This window comes from Octopus sinensis, linkage group LG6 (genome assembly GCF_006345805.1).
Source record: "Octopus sinensis linkage group LG6, ASM634580v1, whole genome shotgun sequence".
NCBI classification, from domain to species: domain Eukaryota; kingdom Metazoa; phylum Mollusca; class Cephalopoda; order Octopoda; family Octopodidae; genus Octopus; species Octopus sinensis.
Window position 1 is genome coordinate 46,524,632 of NC_043002.1, and position 23,391 is coordinate 46,548,022.

The 23,391-nt window shown below is 37.2% G+C and overlaps 1 long non-coding RNA gene across 1 annotated transcript in view; it reads right to left on the reverse strand.

The window, feature by feature from the left end:
• Positions 1 to 4,310: 4,310 nt before the first annotated feature.
• LOC118763912 overlaps positions 4,311 to 23,391 on the reverse strand; it is a 40,484-nt gene continuing 21,403 nt past the window's right edge. Inside the window, exon 3 of the long non-coding RNA XR_004999672.1 lies at positions 4,311 to 4,641. This is a non-coding gene — a long non-coding RNA (uncharacterized LOC118763912). The remainder of the gene's footprint in view (positions 4,642 to 23,391) is intronic.

Below are 23,391 nucleotides of genomic sequence, written 5' to 3' on the forward strand. Positions count from 1 at the left end.
CAGCATTCGGTCAGTCACTGGACTGCAGCCATGCTGGGGCACCATCTTGAAGGATTTAGTCGAACAGATCGACCCCATTACTTATTTTGTAAAGCCTGGTACTTATTTTGTCGACGTCTTTTTGCTGAACTGTTAAGTTACGGGGGACATAACCGAAAACCAGTTGTCAAGTAGTGGTGAGGAATAAACACAAAGACGCGCGTGCACACACACACATACATACACATATATATATAACGGGCTTTTTTCAGTTTCCGTCTACCAAATCCACTCACAAGGCATTCGTCATCCCCGGGGCTATAGTAAAGACACTCGTCCAAAGTACCGTGCAGTGGGACTGAACCCAGAAATATATGGTTGGAAAGCAAACTCATCACACAGCCAACCCTGGGTGCAGAAGATTTTCTCAACCGTTAGCTCTTCATTAAGATAAAAGTTTTTATGTAAATATTGTTACTGTGGTTATCGCCAGGACCTATAAGGAACAGGTTCAGCTGGCATATTGGTCTGGGGCCCGGAAAGTCAAAAAAGGGTTTGTGAATATATGAGGGGCCCTGAAATCATATCCTTAACATAGTCAGGTTCTCATTCCAACAACTGATCCTTTTTTTCAGAGCCAGATGATACCTCAGCAACCTACAACAATTATTGATATTCTACAAAGCATAGATAGGCTCACAATTGAGAATGACTTTCACACTTAGAACGGTGCTGTTGCTTAACTCATAGATATTCTAGATCACATCCAGAAAAGGGCTAACCAACTGACATAAGTCACTTACAGACATTAACGAACTGTTTGCCCTTTCTACCTTTTCTGCCGATACAATAATTGCCTCAACTCCCTAGAGCTGACTCGGCTCATGTTGGCTCTGATCACACATTACCGTCCCACTAATCTTTACCTCTCTCATGAAGTTTGATGTGTCCAATACCTTGCATAAATCACTCTTCGAGACCTTGTTTCCCAGATCGTCAGTCTTCTGAAATTTATTCCTCGGTCATGTCTTGCCGGCAGGTGCTGACTTGCAAAAACGTCCAAGAGGAACATAAACGACCTCACTTTCATACGTCCTGATCCAGCAAATAAAAATAATTCTCCCTGGTAGAAATGTCAAACAGAGGCAAACACATAAAATACGATAGTTTGATATATTTTGGGGACGATTTGATTAATATTTCTTGAAGATTGTGCTACAAAAAAGCGGTCTATCTTTGTGACTTATACATGTATGCATCCACAAAACACAAGGAACGGTTTATGGGAGATTTGCATGTTGTATCTAGTAGGCGTATCAAGCAGTGAATAAGATCAAAACTTCAACTCTGAGTGTTCGTATTTATCTGAAACTTTGACGAGAATTTACTACACAACCGATGTTAAATGGTTTTCTAAGCGAATCTGTCTATGACACTATTCTGGAATTTGAAATTGTGTGATAAGAAAATGTGTAATGAATAAGAAAACGAAAGGATTGACTACATTCATCGTTCTAATATCTTCAACGTGTGTGTGTTTGTATTTAATCACCCATCACTGCTTGATAAGTGGTGTTGGTCTGTTTACGTCTCCGAAACCTAGCGGATCGGCAAAAGACATCGATAGGATAAGTACCAGGCTTAAAAGAAATTAGTAGTCGGGATTGATTTGCTTGACTAAACACTTCGAGGCAGTGCTCCAGTATGATCGCAATCCAGTGACCGAAACAAGGAAAAACTAAAAGATAATAGTGAGCTATAAATTCGGTTTTTTTTCCTTAAACACATTTTTATCTATCCAAACCAACTTGAAGAATTAACAGATCTCCAAAAGGAATCTTGGAACTTATGTAGCTTCACTGTCAACAAACTCGTAGGTATGAAACTGTGGCCAAGAATGCAAAAAAAGAAAGGAAAAAGAGGAAAATAAAAGTAAGTTCTCACAAGAAACATAATTGCTGCTCATTTATTTTCCCAAATTAATTCTCGCAGGCACACGATCGTCAAATGGTTAAGAAGTTCAAATTGCAATAATGAGCTTCCGGTTTCGATTCCGTGAGCAATTTACTTTTTCTTTTTTTTTATACTTGTTTCCATCATTGGACTGCAACCAGACTGGAACATCGACTTGAAGAGTTTTAGCCAAACAGATCGATCCGAGTACTTATTTTTAAAAGACTTATGCTTATTGTATTGTCCTCTTTTTACCGAACTGCTAAGTTACAAGCCAATACTGGTTTCAAGCAAATGACAACAAACACACACACAATTACCTACCTACCTACCTACATACATACATACATACATACATACATACATCGAGAAATATGCAGTTACTCTATCCAGATTACAAGTTCAGGTTTATACTTGTAATTATTGGGGCCCTGGGATATGTAACACACTGCCTAAATACCTATTTTGAGAAATTAAGCTTCTCAAAACTAGAAAGGGGAAAGCTAATTCGAAGACTACAGATCTAATCCATCACTGGAATTGTAAAAATCTGTAAAACTTTCCAGAAGTTTATCATTTAAATATATATGAGCATGTTTAGATATGTAACTATATGCATGAGACTACATACAAATCTGTACATGCACACACACACACACACACACACACACACATACATACATACATACATACTCACTCACTCACTCACTCACTCACTCTGTTGTTGATGTTGAAATTCCAATGAAGGAGCCTTGAATCTAGGTTAGAAACCGGCCTCTTTCTCTATTGGCAAGAAATCTTGAAATAAAACTGAACAATGACATATATACATCTACCAAATTCACTCACAAGGTATTTAAAAAACAAACTTGTCCAAGGTGCTACGGAATGGGACTGAACTCGGAACTACGTGGTCGCAGAGCAAGCTTCTTGACCACTTAACATAATTGACAGAATAAGTACCAGACTTTAAAAGAAAAATAATTTTGTCGATTTGTTCGACTAAGCCCTTCAAGGCGGTATCCCAGTATGGCTGCAGTCCAATGACTGAAACAAGTAAAAGACAAAAAGGTGAAGAACCACTGCTCTCTGTGGTGTCGATCGATCTATCGACCGCTTTGCCTAGAAACAGCAACCAATTTTCCTTCAAACCACAACCTACTATTTAAAAAATAAAATAAAATGAAAAATAAGAAGGAAGGCTACACAAGATAATGTCCCAGATAAACTACATTTGAATAAGTGACGGATGTTCAGTTATTGTCATTGTCTGTTCAATCAGGACAAACCAACAGCAAGAAGCATCTGCTATTGTCGCGAACAAGTCAACAAAGGAAAGTTGGTATCATCTTCAGTTCAGCTGATCAAGGATAATCCAGCTGTGACTATCTCATTTTTCCATGTGAGCAGGGAATCCGAGCCAACATTACCCAACGTGTCTTTTTATAAGACGATGAGAGATGTAATTTGGGGGAAGATATGTTTGATATTTTTGGTAGTTTGAATAACCACGTTAGATAGAGATTGCTTTTTCTGGCTTTCTCGACTTTTTAGAAATAACAACCAAATTCCACTGAAATCACACCCAACCAACTTAACTTGGGAAAGGCCACAGTGGATAATGTAGTTGTACATGACCTTAAAATGAAGAAATGGTTACAGTCGAAGCGCTTTTGATCACAGGTCGGCTCTGTGTTGAAAGACGACGGTGGCGGCGACGGCTGTGTCATCGATTAACTTGAGGCAAATCATTACAGGTATAAATCAAATAGAATCCGATGAAACTAGATATATGTCTGTATTGGTAATTATAGAACTTCATAAAGTGTAACAAATTATTTTGCTATGAAAAATATAGATGAATTTGAAGTTTGGACTAAGATTGTTCCCACCATGTTATTTAATTTCTCTGTGCATTTATCTTACGTAAAATTCTGTGTAACTCTTACAGGATATTTTATAAGCGGAACTCCAAAGTTTTTCAGACATAAGTTAGAAAAGTAAGTATTGCTTGTATAGAAAAGTAAGTATTGCTTGTTATGACTCAACTATTAGCTTCCGTATGCTGTTATTTCTACTATTTAGATTTTCCATGAAATCATTACGCTGATCCGATTTCTTCGAAATGACGGAAGATCCTTTTACATAATCGCTCAGTGTCCGGAAAAATACTCGTAATTTTTGCGAGGAAAAAATGCCCTATTATATATAAATACTATAAACAATTAAAGTAATAAAATGTACTTTTAAGTCAGTTATTAACTGACGACACTTGACTTGTACACTACATATGATGGTATTACACATATGTGAAAAAAAAAAATTATTCATTTTCATAAGCAAAATAAGATGATGAAAAAACAAAAATTAAGTCAGTCATTTATTGACAATAAATGAGATGTACGGCCTGAAAACATTTTACATAGTATCGTAACATTACATGTATATTTAGTATATTTAATGTTAATTGATCACTAAAACGAATATTCCAGCCGACGCCATGAAGAAACTTTGCCATAGTCTTCTGGTTCTTCCGAGGCAACAAACATATTTTTACAGTGATTTTTTTCCAGTAAATGTTTTTTTCAGTGACTCTTTTTCTGTGATTTTTTTTGTGACCTTTTTTCTGGATCCAATCAAGAGATAGCAACCAAATCTCACCTTATACAAGAGATAGCAACCAAATCTCACCGCAAATTAATCCATCATCTTAAAAAGAAAGAGAGCACCAGTAATGAAAAGAAAGAAAAATAAAGGTGGGAGGTGAAATGGTCACGCCAAGAATGCGTAGAATCCTGACTTGATCAGTATTCATCTGGGGTGAACGATAATCTGATAATCTGATTTCCGTCTACTTCCTAACTTATCCTTTCACTCTTGAACATATTTCATGCAATATCTTGTACTTCCTTGTCAAAGGGAAAAAAATGTATATTCAGAAATTGAAAGGAGGCTATAGAACAGGCAAAGAGAAACATTTGGTGATATTCGTTCGGCTTGAAGTCTTGCATCCTTGAATTCAAATATGACTTGGTTAGTTTTTGTCTTTCCTTTAATCCAGTATTAATAAAAAAAAAGCAATAATGTGCTGACCATTCCTGTGTTTTACTCAAGGAGCTCATCATGCTTTGCTCGGATATAATTCTTTCTAATATAGGTATAGGGCCTGAAATTTTGAAGGGGGGTGGGTGGCTAGTCGATTACACTAGAGTTGAACTCTAGTGTTCGACTGGTTCTTATTTCATCAACCTCGAGAGGATGAAAGGCAAAAGTTGGCCTCAGCGGCATTTGAACTTAAAACGAAAAGTGACGGAAGAAATATATATTTCTTTACTACCCACAAGGGGCTAAACACAGAGGGGGAAAACAAGGACAGACAAACGGATTAAGTCGATTACATCGACCCCAGTGCGTAACTGGTACTTAATTTATCGACCCCGAAAGGATGAAAGGCAAAGTCGACCTCGGCGGAATTTGAACCCAGAACGTAACGGCAGACGAAATACGGCTACGCATTTCGCCCGGCGTGCTAACGTTTCTGCCAGCTCGCCGCCTTTTTGTTCAGATATGAGATCAGAAAATGTCCGTTACTATCACCTGTTTGCATTAAAATAGGTCCACTGTGTCTTTTATATAAAATTTAAATGGATAATATCATTAGGGTTATCTCCCTTGATGTTTTTAGATTGTAAACAACTTTACAAATTTTTGTCTACTAATTGCATGGATAATTATTTCGGTTAATCGTAACTTTTCAACACACTACATCACAATACGTGAAAACTTCTCATAATTTAGTGTAGTTTTTTTTGTTAATCGATATTACAGTCATATTTCCCAAAGATACAGTTCCAAACATAAAGTGAAACACTACAATTCATTCATATAATGCTTTCCAAGTATTTCTTTACGTTCCTTGATATTTTCTGTTTAAACCCTGCTGATGTTGATTTTTGTTTTTTCTCTTTTCGGGTTTGCTAAAACAGAGTACCATTTAAGTAATTTACAATTAAATAGACAAACCCCCCCCCCCGCCACTCACACGCACACAATGTCTATCTTTGTGCCTATTTTTGAAATTGTTATTCTTCTTAAAACACTAAACAGTCAGATGTGTTTTGATCCTGCTCCTACAAAACTGGGCCAGAACGGTAGTAACTATTTTGAAGCGAGCGTCATTTTGTATCTTTAGAGTTATGTTTTGGCTTCCTCCTCTTTCGTAGATAGAAAAAAAAAACTGTATATTTCAATTTAAAAACATTTATTTTGATGTGAAACATTCATAATTTTTTAAAGCATAGCGTTTATAAGACAAGTGGTCAGAGTATGACACTCGCAATGGCGGCAGCAGTCTTCTATCAAGAAGCAAGTTATATTACTCTACTAAAAGAAAAAAAAAAATAAATAAATAAAAAATAAATGTGGGGTAAGAAGTTTGTTTCCCAACCACATGATTTTTACTGTATATATATATATATTATATATATATATATATATATATACACACACACACACGTGTGTGTGTGTGTGTGCTATGTCTGTGTTTGTCTCCCCACCACACTTGGCAACCGGTGCAGGTGTGATCACGTCCTCGTAACTTAACGGTTCGGCAAAAGAGACTGATGGAATAAGTGCCGGCTTTAATAAAAAAATAAGTACTGGAATTGATACATGCAACTAAAGAGTTCTTTAAGGCGGTGCCCCCACATGGCCGCAGTCTAATGATTGAAACAAATAAAAGATAAAAGATGAACTTTAAAAAATATTTCTAAAAAAAAAAGTCACAGATCTTATTGGGATTAACGCGGCACCGTGAAATCAGCATTGGTAATTCCATGGACGTGAATGGTGCAGATAAATTAGACAAATACAAACACAGAGAAGATAACAGCAGTAACGATATTTGTCATTATTAAGGCGGCGAGCTGGCGGAAACGTTAGTACGCCGGGCGAAATGCTTAGCAGTATTTCGTCTGTCATTGCGTTCTGAGTCGCCGAGGTCGACTTTGCCTTTCATCCTTTCGGGGTCGATAAATTAAATACTAGTTACACACTGGAGTCGATGTAATCGACTTAATCCGTTTGTCTGTCCTTGTTTGTCCCCTCTGTGTTTAGCCCCTTGTGGGCAATAAAGAAATAGATATTTGTCATTATTGCTGTGGATTTTTGGTACACAGTGAACTATAAACAATATTTGAAGTTATATCTTTGGGAAGATATCATAGTAGACAGCAGGATGAAAGAAGTATGGTGCGTGTTACACACAATCCAAAGGACAAGGCCGGCCCAAGGTACCGGCAACTCGGACAGTCGCTCGGGACGCTGTGTGCTAGGGGGCGCCAAGGAGGGCGTGACAAAGACAAGGACATTTCCACGACCGTCAGCTTGTACACGCCGAAGTTCAGCTTGCCTGGGGCGCTAGCAACCCTAGGACTGGCTCTGCCAAAGGTACAGCCACATCCTATGAATGATTCCAAACGGTTCAGATAAATGGTCACTCATCTCCACCATCGATCAGGTGTTCCTGAACATCGAACAGAAACCGGCTGCACTTTGTATAGCCACCAGATACTGATAATCAACAGTTTCAGTTGACCCACGCTGACCGAAGACTCTTACTACCCGCCAAAAATCTATACTCGTCCTTGCTATGGTGTTTCGTATAAGGCTGAGGTCCTTGTGAGTCGATCTGCCTGGGAACGCATAGGTTTTAGTGAACGCGACAAATCTATCCGAGGCAAACGAAAACTTGGGCCAAAATCTTTGATATGGACAAGTTCTTCCAAGTCTGGCTCAGAGATCTCAACTAACAGCAAGCTGGACGTTTTACTATGGGTGTTATTTATGATTAGCAACGATGAATCGTTAGAGAAGGAGACCAGAATCTGAGAACTAAGATTCTGTCAAATTTATAACATTTTGGTTTTGAAAGAGAATCAGGTATTTTCTGGCCGACCATGTTTTTCTTAGGTAGTGGGCAGTACCCATAAAAACAATTTTACGTAGTTCTGATACCTTGGGGTTTTCTGATATTTGGCCGCGGTGTTTAAGAGCACCATTTGGTATTGTCCTCAAAGTTCCGGTGATCATAGGTACAATCGTTGTTCCTGGATACTACTTTTTGAGACCTCTTTTTCAAGGTCCTTATACTTACTTAACTTCTCAATTTTTTTTTACAGAAGTCTTGCAGTCTACTAAGATTGGCATTTCTATGAGCAGGAATGTTTTGTCCGTTTTTTTTTTATCACAATATCTGGCATATTGGCTTGAATTGCACGATCAGTTTGAATAGTAAAGCCCAATAGAACGGCGATTTATTTAATTAACTAATTAATTAATTTTATTTATTTATTATCAAGGCAGCGAGTTGGTAAAATCATTAGCATCTCGCCCGGCTTTTAAATTCTGTGTTGAAATACTGCCGAGTCGACTTTTGAGGTCGATGAATTAAGTACCAGTCTTGTACTAGAGTCAAAGTAATTAACTAGCCCACTCCCACAAAAATTTAGGCCATGTGCCTTTATTAGAGGGATTTGATGAAAACTCTCAGCCTATTTTGCTGGGTATGATAGAAAGTATCAGCTGTTCACAACCAGCAGATTAAGATGACACTTGTTTACTGGTCATGTTTCAAGAACCCTGCGAAATGCTGATTTTTGGCGGTGTTCTATGTTTACATTTGTACCAGTTTTTTTGTATTCTGCTTCTTCTTCTTATTATTATTACTTCAGTTCACGGCTAGTCCGCTTTGCCCTCCATACCTTCTCATCTCAAGATGTCTGAAAGAAATACATATCAGTAATCTACTGTAATCGACTCGGTCGATTCTTCCGCCTTCCATAAATAACGTCTTTTGTTACTAGTTCAATATTCAGTGAAATTATCATAGTAATGTCACCAACTTGGCACTGCCTTTTGCTTTCAGCTTACAATGTCTTTTTACTCATTTTAGCGCTCGTGGAATAATTAAAGAAAAAGAAAAGTTTTCTTAGCTCAGAATAGAATGATTAGAAGGAACCGATCACATCCAACAACCAATTTTAGTAATTAAGGTTAATAATGATTTACAGCTTTAATCAAGAATAAATAAAATTGTGTAAAACTGGGAAATTTTTAGAACTCTAAACACTAGTTAACCTTTTCTGCTGCTTTGAGTGTCAAGTCAAAGAAAACTATCAAACGAGTTATTTTTTGTTTTTTCGTTAATAGCTTTGAACAAGATTACATTTTAAAGAGAGAAAAAAAATGTTATTGAATTCGTAAAACACGTAACTTGTCTTCTTGTTTTTGATTTCTTCTAACGAAAATCATTCAGCTGTAAGTTTCAGGCAAGATGAAGAAGCAGCTTTTCAAAATACAGTGTTTTCTACCTGCGTACTACCTTTGGCGAAGACGAATGGCTTAATGGTCGGGAATCTTCGGCTCACGAGCGTAAGGTCGTGATTTTCATTTCCGGTGGCGCGTCGTGTCCTTGAGCAAGACGCTTTATTTCGCGTTGCTCCAGTCCACTTAGCTGACAAAAATGAGAAGTACCTGTAATTCGAAGGGCCAGCTTTGTCATCTTCTTTGTCACTTTGAATCAATCCAAGAACTACCTTAAGAGATACTCGTGTCTGTGGAGTGCTCGGCCACTTGCACATTAATTTCACGGATCAACTGGTACCATCGTCGTCGTCATAACAGATGAATTGCCAGTACCCTTGAAGTGTTTTTAATTGTCATGGAGCAGCAGTAGGAAAGTTCCATGGAGGCTGTTGCTAGATTAGTTATGGGTTTGAACACTGTGTAACGCTTCGGAAACAGGTTTCTGAGTAAAGACTATCGCTAGGCAGTTACTGGTATGCACATGTATATAACACTTCGGAAAGCTTTGTCTTCAGTTGTTGCAAAATCAATTCCAGGTCCTGTTCTCCCCCCACTTCCTGAAGTGGGGGTTGGGTTCGTCTACTGCGAGCACATGTAAATTAGAAACTCACTGAGAGCAGTAGCCCTTAGTTTGGCGTCTTCGACATTTACAACTTCAACATCAATAACTGTAATTTCTACTTCAGACTTGATCCTATCACCACATAGACTCAATAGCGTTTATCTTATATTCCAAATAAGTTGTGAGCAAAAGAAGAAAGTAACCGAGTAACTAGTTTTACATACCTAAAAGGAACTTTCATTAAAAGACACTGATGTTTTATAGAAATTAAGATATTAGTTCGGGATGATAAATTCATAAGCTATCAAATATATATATATATATATATATATATATATATAATTATGAGCAAAATGTAGAATCGGGATGTTGATTATAACAGAAGTCGAGAAAATTGGCAATTTCTAACAACTTCCAAATGTAGAAGCCACACAATTTAATTTAACTGACAAGGAGGCCTATCGATCATTGATTGATACTATACGCCCAAAACGAAACAGGCAATATATTGGTACTTTTGATAGCTTTTAATGTTTGGAATTTATGTATTGCAAGGCAAGTTCAATAAAAGTAATAAACACATTATTTGAGTTATCTTACCAGTTGTGGTCAATGGATCTGTAGTAGAAGCTCTGGAATAGAAATAGCACGAACTTTTGTACTTTTAGATGTTGAGAGTTTCTACATTTTGGTAGAAAGAAAATAAGTGTTTTTCTCTAGTAGAAGAGATCACTAATAAAAACTGTCTGGTAGACTTATTTGGGCTTTCCAAAAATTTCTTTACTGCTCCAATCCCTGTTTTACTTCATGACTTTCAAGTTATCACATTAAAAAGTTATTTTGAATAGTTGTTAGTTAATGTATAGGGGAAAAAAAAAAAAAAAACGATGTCTGTGTATCGACTATAGTTAGCTTTTATGCAGATGATTCGGGCCGAACAGACATTTGTCGTTTAGGAATATACACTGCTTAGCAATATAATATGAGTAGAGAACAGAAAATTACCTCGATCGTCATCTGGTCTATATTTGCTAATGAAAAAAATAATTTATAACGGCGAGTTTTGATTATAATGAAATTGAACCGGTAGCACAAGGTTTGCCAGAGAAGGTAAATCATTTAAATTAAACCCTAATCACACGTTTTCAATTGAAAGGCACACTGAAGAGTTTGTGATCGTTCCACTCAATAACTCTTTTGTACGAAAACCTGAAAAATTCATTAGGTAATGATGATGAGAATTTTCTAAGTTCTCCACTTATAAAATATTGATAAGCAGTATATGTAATCCTAAAGAATGTAGCTGACTACTTAGGAGATGATTAAATGCACCGTTGCACTATATCAATGAAGTGTGATAATTTGGCCCAAATCGTCTTAGAAACTTTCGGTTTGCTGCTATCAGTACACTCACACACACACGCACACAAGCACCTTTGCTGAAGAAGGTTTAGAAATGTAAACACATGCGATTGAGGAAATACTCGCTAACGATGAAACTCGATCAAGTACGTTCATGAATGTTTCCAAAACGCAAATTAGAGTATACGCTTAGATTTGTGCGCATTTTTGTGTACACAGAGTAGGTTATATTTTCTTCGATCCCTTTGTTTAGGCTTTCTAGAGTGATATTTTTCAGCTTTATATCTTCTAAGGGCAGGTTACGTATCGGCAGTGAGCATTTTTGTTAGCGAATAGGTGGTTAAAGCAACGACAGTCCAGTATCCAGGCAATCATATTTACCAGTGCTTCTCAAACGTCTTTTTGACTATCACCCCACCTTATGTATTTTGGATTTAGCGAAATTAGACATACCATATATATATATATATATATATGTATATATATGTAACGGTTAGTTCTTCGTTGCAGTCGAGAGTCACCAATTGTAACGGTTGTTGTTAGGTGTTGGTTGCCAGTATGAAAGATGGAAGAAGAACAGTGATCGAAGTTGTAAAGAAATATTTACTTACCGTTACTTTGTATATATCCAAAACCATGACGGGTTGCTGTATATAATTAGTAAATGGAAAAACATGCCAGGTAAAAAAAAAAGAAGTTAATTTCGGCGGGTATGTGATAAATTTATAAGCTATCATATATATATATATATTATTGGGGGGGGGGGGTTTCTCATAGTAGTATATATAGAGAGATATGGTAATGTTACAGAGAAAAGAAAGTGAAAGTGAGAGTGGTGGGTCGAAACAACTGCTTCGTTGGTGAGTTACCATAGTTGTCTCTTTGTACCTTTTCCTTCAGACTCGGTTCTCACTAACTGACTTTGGCTTACGGAGTTCTTGTTTTTATAACTATCCAAACCCAGCCAGAAGGATAAGCATATTGTTGGGAACAATAGATTTCGTTGGAGGTCTGTTATCTCTATTCTAGCTTTTGGTGATCTAGAAGAGGTTCGATGGGTCAAGTGGCGAAGACTTTATTCCGGTTTAGCGAAGGCATCTGCTGTCACTCACAGAAAAACTTTTGTTTTACCGTGAGAAAAGTGAAATTTGGCGATCGAGGATCGAATCCACGCTATGCCTGCATGAAGCCACTACATCACTTCCCCTCCAGAAAGGTTCGGAGAAAATTTAACGAACGATCGAGGAAGAGACAGAAATGCATGGTCGAGGAAAAAGCTAGCTATCAGGAGAGTGGATCATTGAAGTGTATACGAGACAGATACGCACCTCTACTGTGCCATACTGTCTTCTTGTAATGAACGTGGTCGACCTTTTTTCTTTCAAATATTCCTCAATAGCCTCGATTGTTGCTATTTCGATCCTTCTGCTTGCTATAAATTACAGTCCTTTTGGTTACATTACTTGCTAACTCACTTTGGTTTATGAATTTCTTGTTTTTATAACTGTCCAAATCTAGGATAGGTATATTGTTAAGAACAATAGATTTCGTTGGAGGTCTGTATATGTATATGTATATATATATATATATTATATATATATATAATATATATATATATATATATGGAAAAAAAGGGTCAAGATAGAAAATGCTAAAATAATTTTATAAAAAACATTTCAGTCATAGAGACTTTTCCAACTGTAACAATTAAACAATTAATTTAGAAAAAATTAAAAAAAGCTTATTTAAAAGAATATTTGCATAGAGTTCAAATACAAGTGGCATTTTCCTTGTTTCTGCCTGTCTCCGTCTCTCTTGTTTACTCTTGTGGGTTCGAGGTCGTTGTGAATTCTTGGTAGGGAAGAAGAAGAAGAAGAATGTGGGAGTGCCATGACAGTAGTATTTTGAATGGTCAGCTAATATATATATATATATATATATATATAATATATATATATATATATATATATATATATATATATATATATATTAATTATTGTGTCTGAGGAGAGTCATTCTGTGTTAATGCCTTAATTAACACATTCACCGGTTCGATTTCCACTAATTTAATTATTTTTTTCTAAAATTCTCATTGCTTCTTGCAATCAAGGCACAATAAAACATGCTTCGATACATGAATTCACATAAAGAATCTTGCAAACCAAACATAAAAACGAAATACACACACACACACACACACTTATATGTGTATATGTGTGTGGAAGCGCAATGGCCCAGTGGTTAGGGCAGCGGACTCGCGGTCATGATTCCCAGACCGGGCGTTGTGAGTGTTTATTGAGCGAAAAACACCTAAAGCTCCACGAGGCTCCGGCAAGGGATGGTGGTGATCCCTGCTGTACTCTTTCACCACAACTTTCTCTCACTCTTACTTCCTGTTTCTGTTGTACCTGTATTTCAAAGGGCTGGCCTTGTCACTCTCTGTGTCACGCTGAATATCCCCGAGAACTACGTTAAGGGTGCACGTGTCTGTGGAGTGCTCAGCCTCTTGCACGTTAATTTCACGAGCAGGCTGTTCCGTTGATTCGGATCAACCGGAACCCTCGTCGTCGTAACCGACAGAGTGCTTCCATCCATATGTGAGTGTACACACACACTCATTAATTTAGTAAAATGATGGTTGCTAATATGCTAATATGTTTGCGTGCGCGTGCATGTATTGTATGTGTCCACTCTTACACACTCACACACGCACACACACACACACACACATACACACACAAGCTGTTTCGCTTGTCCACCGTGTCCTCGTGATGGCCTTTGCAAGAGTTCTCTGGAGACTCTAAATTCCAATCTAGGCATGAGTATAATGACAAAGTACATGAAATCAATCTCCTCTGCATGTCGAACTTTTTAATAACACGTCCTTTGTCATCTAAAGCAGAAAATTGCTGTAAACGATAACAAAGTTGTTGCTCATGCTATATTTCTTTAATGAAATATGTCTTTGCTGATTATTCATGGATCCCTTTAATTCCCATGTTACTCAGATAGACCTTCATAGTCATTTGGTGTTTAGCAATGCTTTTCTTTTATCTTTTTTACTTCTTTTAGTCATTTGACTGCGGCCATGCTGGAGCACTGCCTTTAGTCGAGCAAATCGACCCCCAGGACTTATTCTTTGTAAGCCTAGTACTTATTCTATCGGTCTCTTCTGCCGAACCGCTAAGTTACGGGGACGTAAACACACCAGCATCGGTTGTCAATCGATGTTGAGAGGGGGGGGCAAACACACACACATATATATATACATATATACGACGAGCTTCTTCCAGTTTCTGCCTACCAAATCCACTCACAAGGCTTTGGTCGGCCCGAGGCTATAGTAGAAGACACTTGCCCGAGGTGCCACGCAGTGGGAGTGAACCCATAACCATGTGGTTGGTAAGCAAGCTACTTACCACACAGCCACTCCTGCGCCTATTATATCTTTATAATTAAGTATTATTAGGAATTGTATTAAAAAAATTATTGTGTCAACGTAGAAGTATAACTAATTCATTGCATATAATTTTTAACAACAAAATCTTATATGGACTCCTTCCAAGGGCCATATGGATCTCGGTTGAGAACCACTGATTTAATCTTATATTTTTTGTGCACCTGCTATGCGGTTTTACATATGTAGATTAGCGTGATTTTTGTTTTTTAGCGTCAATTTGTAAGCCAGCATCATAACGATTTTGTTGAGATATCGGAATTTATATTGCAGAAATAGTCACCCCATGGTTCTGTCAATTGATCCACTGCAAATATTTCTTGCTTTGTCACTTTAGAAGCTCACTATAAACAGCTTATATAAAAGGATTCAAAACCGCTTCTTTTGTGTTTGTAGACAAAGGTTGCTGATATTGCTGAAAACTTTATCTCAGCTGCACAACGTAGAAAGAGATCCATTTCATCTGATTCCCATATACATTAACAGACAGTATAAAACGATGCGTCTCAAAGTAATTGTACTGAGGCGCGTATGTGGAAGATTAGATGATTTACAAGTAAAGAACTGCCGTTGTCTTTATGTGCAATCGCATTCCCCACTAAATACAGGTACTAACAGTTGTTGACTTGTTTTACTTGCAGGTAGGGCTTCGAGTAAGTCTGATTGAGTGCTACAAGAACATAAGCGTCAATATTTATCCTTACTTAAACATGGATTTTGTTGTGTTTAGGCAGAATTATTATACCAATATAATTAACACACGCACTGGTCCAGTTCCACTCCTTTATTATTAGTCAATTAGTTAAATATTCAACTAGTGAACCAGTGCGTGTGTTAATTATATTGGCATAATGACTCTTCCTAAACACAACAAAATTTGTTTCAACACACCACGAATTCATATAAAGAATCTTGCAAACCAGATACAAAAACGAAGTTAAAAGCGGATGTTCTGTTAGAACAAACTATACTGTGGCAGACGCCATGAGAGAAACCCTCATATCGGCTTTTGGTGCAAACTACTATTGTTTATATCGCTAGCGGGGAGATAAATACCCACCTCCCCCAGCGCCGAAACCACGAGGTCACGTGATTTCGACCTTCCTTGGTCTTGTCACTGATGGCCGCTCAACCGTTAGAGGTAGCAGTAACTCGTCTTTCCACCAGCGACATGTAGAAAAACACTGCCAGAACAGGCGCTGATGGGGCGATTAGCCAGTGAGCTTGTTAAAAAGTAACTACCAATGTAGAAAGTCAAACACGCTTTTAGATATTAAGGCTTGATATTGTTTACAATCCTTTTTGATGTTAGATATAATCCCACTCAATCTAAAATTTTTATATTTCTTCCTGTAATAGAGCTGTTATACAAAAGAGAAAGAAATTACAAAAAGAAAGAGAAGTACAAGTAACGCATTTACTGTACACTGAAGCTACATCGAACACAATATACTAGTTTCAGCAACTTCGAGGGTGTGGATAAGTCGATTACATCAACCCTATTGCTTAATTGGATGGAGGCGCGTGGCTTAGTGGTTAGGGTGTCAGCATCATGATCATAAGATTGTGGTTTTGATTCCTGGACCGGGCGACGCGTTGTGTTCTTGAGCAAAACACTTCATTTCAAGTTGCTCCAGTCCACTTAGCTGGCAAAAATGAGTAACGCTGCGATGGACTGGCGTCCTGTCCAGCTGGGGAACACATACGCCATAGAAACCGGGAAACCGGGCCCATGAGCCTGCCTGGCTAGGCTTTAAAAGGGCGCATTTATTTTTATTACTTAATTGGTACTTATTTTATCGATACCGAAAAGATGAAAGGTAAAGTCGGCCTCGACGAGTATCGAACAATATATTGCCCGTGTGGAAATCACAGCAGCATATTGACTATTTTCTAGGAGCAACAGTTCTTTAGGGAAGTTACACAAGATTGCATTGCCTTGTACGAAAAATCCTTCAATAAAGTCGACAAACGAAATAGTACTTCTTTTAGTTTGCTGCCCTTCTGTTGTCCTGCAACAAAAGTCTTTTCTAGGCGTGGCGGTGTGGTAAGAAGTTTGCTTCCCAATCACATAGTTCCGGGTTTGGTCTCTCTATGTGGCGCCTTGGACAAGCAACTTCTACTATAACCTCGAGTGAGTGGATTTGGAAGTCGGAAACTGAAAGAATCCTGTCGTATATAAATATATATATATATATATATATATATATATATATATATATATATATATATATATGTCTCTCCGTAGTAAGTATTTTATTGCAAAATAAATATTTATAAGATGGTATAAGACCACAAAAGAATATATTAGACTTTACAAGACTTTAAAAGAAGTGTTGAAAGTTTCGTCTTTCATTTTCAATACATAAGTTTACTCTTCTACACATGTTTTGACATGCATCTTGGATGAAAAAAAATTCACTGCGGAGAAACTTTTTGAACACCCAGTGTGCGCGCGCGCGCGTGTATATATATATATATATATATATATATATATATATATATATATGCGCGTGTCTTTGTGTTTGTCCTCCATCACCGGTGTTAGTTTGTTTATGCCCCTGCTATTTAACTCTTCGGCAAAAGGGACGGATGGAATAAGCATCAAGCTTTAAAATAATAAAATCGACTAAACTCTTGAAGGTGGTGCTCCAGTATGGCCGCAATATAATGACTGAATCAAGTAAAAGGTAAAAGACGATGCGTTGCAGTTATGAAGCCGTATTGGGACTCACCAGATTTTTTTCATCCATGATCTTAGCAAAACTTCTCCCGCAACCGAAAGGAATCAGATGCTTTTACTTTTGTTATACGATTTATTTTATATCTGATGATGAACGTTGTACACACTTTTTCATGGAAGATAGTAAAATACCATTCTAAGATGACGAACTTCATGGCACAGGGAGACTTTTGATTCATAGTTATTGCAGTGATGGAAAATATGTCCCGTGTATTACTACAATTTTCAGTTCATGCAAAAAGGGACATTGGTTCTTTTATCGCTTATCTTTTACTTGTTTTCAAGCTGGGGCATCTCTGTTATAGTTAAGTCGAACAACTCAAGCCACTACTTTTTAAAGTCTCGTACTTATTCAATTAGTTTCTTTTTCCGAATCGCTAACTAAAGGTGACGTAAACAAACTAACACTGGTTATCAAGCGAGGGACAAACGCAAACACATACACACACAGACACAAACACATATATACGACGGGCTTCCACACAGTTTCCGTCGACCGTTTTCACTCACAAGGCATTCGTCAGCCCGGAGCTGTACTAGAAGACACTTGCCCAAAGTGTCGCGCAGTGACACTGACTCCGAAATCATGTGGCTGCAAAGTGAATTTTTAAATCACTTAGAAGAATAAAAAGAAAAAGTGAAAGAAAAAAAAAAGCTAAGTCGAAGTACACTGTAGGTTAGCTAGCCTAAGGTACTGAATATTCTGGAACGACTCCTGTTATTAATAAACGGAAAACAATTTCGTTGAAAACAAAATAGGAAACAATTTAAAGCAAAAATATCTCTAGTCTGAATATGATGTTAATATTTCGGTTTTGTGTCTCATTCGACACACACCCGTCTCCAATTTCATGTATCCTCTCCCTTAGTATTCATTGGTGAATTTAATAAACAGTAAATAGGTTTAATATTAAATTAACAAATATGTCAAGTGTTTATAAACATTACCAAATAAAATGACACAGATTGCAAACAGGTAGTATATAATAAACAACTAATGATTACAGTAAATGTATTTCTTGAAGCTTTACTTCATTTTACGTTTATGTGGGACCAGTCTTGTTTCAAGGTATAAGAAGCACATTGAGGGGTTGACCAGGACACCGCACGAATCTAGCGACCCATCGCTAATCTATGCAGTGGTTTGCTGTCAATAAATATTATTGGCTCCAGTGCATTGTTTTGCCCGCGGGCCTATAATACTTCTAAGAAAGCCTTGTATGGGACCCTTGAATATATTCTCCTAACCCTTTTCTAAAAATGCATCCCTTTGCTTTCAAGTCAACGAAAGAACTTGTACGCAGTTGCTTGAACTGCTAAAAATAGCTGCCAAATTCCCAGGAACACGTTTAGATAATGTAAACTCGAGGTGTTGAATGCATGAAAATAAGATGGGACGGTTATAATTTAAATGCCTTTGATCATAGGTCTGATCGATTATTGCCGATCTGTTGTGAACAAGCATGCTTGTTCACTAGACAGATATTTGTATGCCAATGCTTATCAACATTACGAAAAGTTCTCGTACAAGGATACATTTCCATTACTTATAAACACACACATACACAAGTATATTTTATATCATTCACTACGCATGCAAGCGCGCGCACGCATCCATACATACACATAACCATATTATGCACTTTCTATGCTCTACTGGTTCATAAACATGCACACGGCACATACGTTGTGGAATAAGTAACACGTTCCAAGTCAAGAACGAAATGTTGCGACTATTAATTTTACGACGTTATTTTTTTTCCTTTATATTCTTATATCCAGTTGGTACGCGTGAAATACATTCACATGTGTGTACGTGCATGTGTATTTTATATCTGGGCTATGTAGTGAATTAGAAATGCATATGCGTGTGTGTGCGTGCGTACCAGATATACACGTACAATCGTTTGGCCGTGGACCCAAAGTTCACCATGTCTTAGACCATATAGAAGTTACAACATCGAGTTTTCGTGTAAAATAAAATTATATAAGTTTAATAAACAAGAAACTTGGTACTAGAATTGTTTTTACTTCTATAATATTTCAACCATTATTAAATGAGAGTGACAGAGAATGAATACTTTTTCTCTATAAATATTCGCTCATATTAAATCTTTAAAGAAAAAAAAATATATATATATGCAAGCTACTTCTGTGTTGTGGGCTGGTGTAGTTAGTAGTACTGATACTACTAAGCAGCATAAGTGAGTCATAGCTGTGTGTATGTGTGTGAGTGTCTGCCTCACCCTTATTAGCTCCAATAAGTCCGTGAAGTACTGTTTCTGGACAAGATTAAAGTGTTTACAATACTAATACAACGGATAGAAATGATAAAACTTTTAACATTAACACCTTACACTGCTTTCACAAGAGTCTGTTGAATTGAAATGTATCCACTGTGCACTTAATAACGAGCATTAGATTGTCTATTAAAACTTTTCAGCTTAATTAATAATCATCATTTAGTCCTTATGTATCGGACCCTGAACCCAAACAGACTAAAGGGAGCAAAGACCTAACATATCCGAACTAAGATTGTATTTCAATGCTTAAGAAAATACGCTTATCATATTGAAATTTGACAATACGTCCTTAAACTATTATAAAAATATTAGAAACCATACTTTTCTCTTCCTATTTGCTCTTGACTTAATATTTCTTATTAATTCTGATGCTCATGTACCGTGTTTAGGTTCAGGTCAGGTCTTCATTTACCAAATGTTCATTCGCTTCGTAGTCTGTCACCACTATGACTACAATAGCAACAACAGCCTCGCTGTGGTCGCTTGATTTGACAGAAATAGCAGCCAAATTTCATACCCTATTGTTTGTTTGCAAATCGGAAGGTTGCAATAATTTAGACTTAGATACATTATATCGTAGTAGAAAAAAAAGACAGACAGAGAGGAGAGAGAGATACAGAGTGAGAAAGATAGATAGATAGCTAGATAGAGAGTAAGAGAGAGAGAAAGAAAGAATCGTTACGGTTAAAATACCTTTAATCATAGTAATCAGGGCTTATCTGGGCATAAATAATGCAACATTATACCACAACAATAACGAGCCGACAACGCAGCCTCTACGTGGTTACTCGGTCTGTTAGAAATAACAGCTAAATTGCCTTACTGTTTTAAAAAAACTGATATTCAAGATTACACTAGATAACGTAGTAGTGGATACACGTTGCATAAATAAAAGATGCGATGTCATGGTTGAAATGCTTTTTTATGATCATAGGTGTACTTTTGATTAGGGTTGACCTGCTATATGAACAAGGGAGTGAGCCTCTATGCACTTGCGTAGCTTGTTAGAAATAGCAGCAACCAAATTTCCCTTAAATCACACGCTAGCGTCTTAAGAAAAGGATTATGTAGTTTTTGATATACAACATCTGAAATAAAGATGGGATGGTCACTCCTGGAATGACTTTAATCATAGCTCAACAACGAATATAATAGCAATGTTCTGTGAAAATGGTTGGATGGCTCACCATTTAATTTCAGATAGAATAAGCGAATGCTATTCAGAATTTATTTTTCGGACATTATTTCTGTCCTTCCCTCCTCATTCGTTCTTTCTTCTCTCCATCCATTCACTCCGCGCTCGGTGTCCATGTCAGACTATTGTGTTGATAATGTATTATATTTGTTTAATGCCAGACGTTATGTTAACTAGCTGATTTGAAGTTACCACTATTTGTATTTAACTAGCTCGGCTGTTCACAAAAGCTTCGAATTAAGTTCTCTTGTCTTGTAAACATTCGCTTGCTTTCACCACTTACAATTGCTGATAAAAAAAAATACTTCTCACAAAACACCACAGACACACGTACACATATGAACTATTAAACATAAGTAATTAATAGATGACCCAACAAAGGAGCCTCTACGTTAGATATAGGGAGACCTGCGGGAAAAACTTTGCCTGCATTTAAATTCGAAATTGATCGCAGGCAAAGTTCTATATATCTGCCTGTCTGTCTGTTTAAGCCGTATGAACAGTTGTTTAATGTTAAATTAAAGATTCATTAATTTTTCTAGCATAACTGCACTCCTTTCCAACTTCTTATGCACTTGTAGTTCGTAGAGTAGGGGTGTGCTGTACTGGTCTCACGACCTGTTAGCAAAAGCATCCACATCTTCATCAAATCACTACGGTCTTAAAAATGGAAGGTTATATTGGACAATGCAGTCTTAGATATTACAGGATGGTCACAACTGGAATGCTTATGCTTTCCATCATAAGTGTGCCCGATCACGATAGAACCGGGGGCTATACAACAACTAATAAATATACTGGCAAAAATGTATACTCGTTTATAGTTTCGTAAGAGACCCGGGTAACTGATTACGATCGTCAATGGGCATCATTTCTTTCACCTCACTCGCAAACGATTTTTACAAGAGCATGAACATCACAGCATCTTGTCTCTTTCCTACTCAATGTATAAGGTTATATGGATACCAGTTTATGATACGTGCCAATGAGTAAGTGGTAAATTCCCAGCGACCGAGTTTCGATTCTTGGTTGAAGACAACATGTACTTCCCGTAAGACATTATTACTATTTCAAAATACTACGAGTCTCCCGTTTCCCTATGAGTTTTGTGGTCATGTGAAGATGGTAATGATGACGATGATGTATTCTTTTGTGAAGTCCAAAAGAGAGAGATTTTCCCTACAAAGACATGTCACCTGATAGATTTTGGGAACCATTCTGGATCTACAGACTTTAGGGGATAGTAAGGACGAATTCGGTACCGAATGATGAGATCTGGGGCAGCATATTCCTTATCTTCGTTATTGCCTAAGTTTATAAGCAGGACATTACACATTTTGTTCTGTTTATCAAAGTCCGAGCAGATGAGTTCATTGACCCGTCTCTATTTTTTTCTCTTTCTCTTTTCTATACATATTCTAATAAAAAAAATTAAGACCCGAAAATGAAAGCAAAAAAAAAAAAATGACAAAAAACATTACCCATAAGTGGAAGGCATCGAACTATTTTTATGAATGGGAAAATAGCCAAACAAGGGAGGATCTCAGGGGAATTAGCAAATGTTGTTGCCAGGAATATGGTAGAAACGAACGTTAACGTGGTTTTCGGGGGAAACTACATTGTCAACAACAATAATATATACGTTTCTATGTTATATATTCGTCTTTCCCTCGAGCTCTTTTTCGTTGTTTTTCGTATGTTGTTTCTGTCTATCAAATAGACCAGAGCAGACTTATGAACAAAGCCATTCCAACCGTAACTATTGGTATGTTTGTACTATTTCTAGCAAGTCGAGTGAACGCATACAAGCTCTCTCGTTTGTTCAGTTTTTATTTTTGTTTTAGCAAGAGGCAGGAACATAAGAACTTTTCGATATCTAAGGTCTCTCTCAGTCTAGCTATCTCTCTATCTGTTTCTATTTCTCAGTCAGTCTATCTTTCCATCGATCTATAACCATTTAGATCTCAATTTTAAACCCTATCTATCCATCGATCGATAGATCGATCCAAACAACCAACCAACCATCTATCTATCTATCTATCTATCTATCTATCTATCTATCTATCTATCTATCTATCTATCTATCTATCTATCTATCTATCATCTATCTATCTATCTACCTGTCTGTCTGCCTGTCTGTTTGTCTGTCCATCCTATCATCCATTCATCAGTCAGTCTGCCTGTCTGTCTGTATGTCTGTCTGTCTTATAGTCACAACGTGTGATACGTTGACTACGTGCCTGCCTGAGTATGCATATGGAGGGGACGGGGCGCGTGTAACCTTTTTTTATATATTTGGTAACATAGTAAATACACGTTGCAGATAAACCGAGACGAATATGAGTGCAGATTGGGATGCCAGCTGACAGCGTTTACTATGTGTCCGAACCAGCTGAATGGATGGAAGCACTACTATATGTCCGAACCAGCTGAAAGAACAGGAGTTGGTATTCGGTTACCAGCAGTGCGATA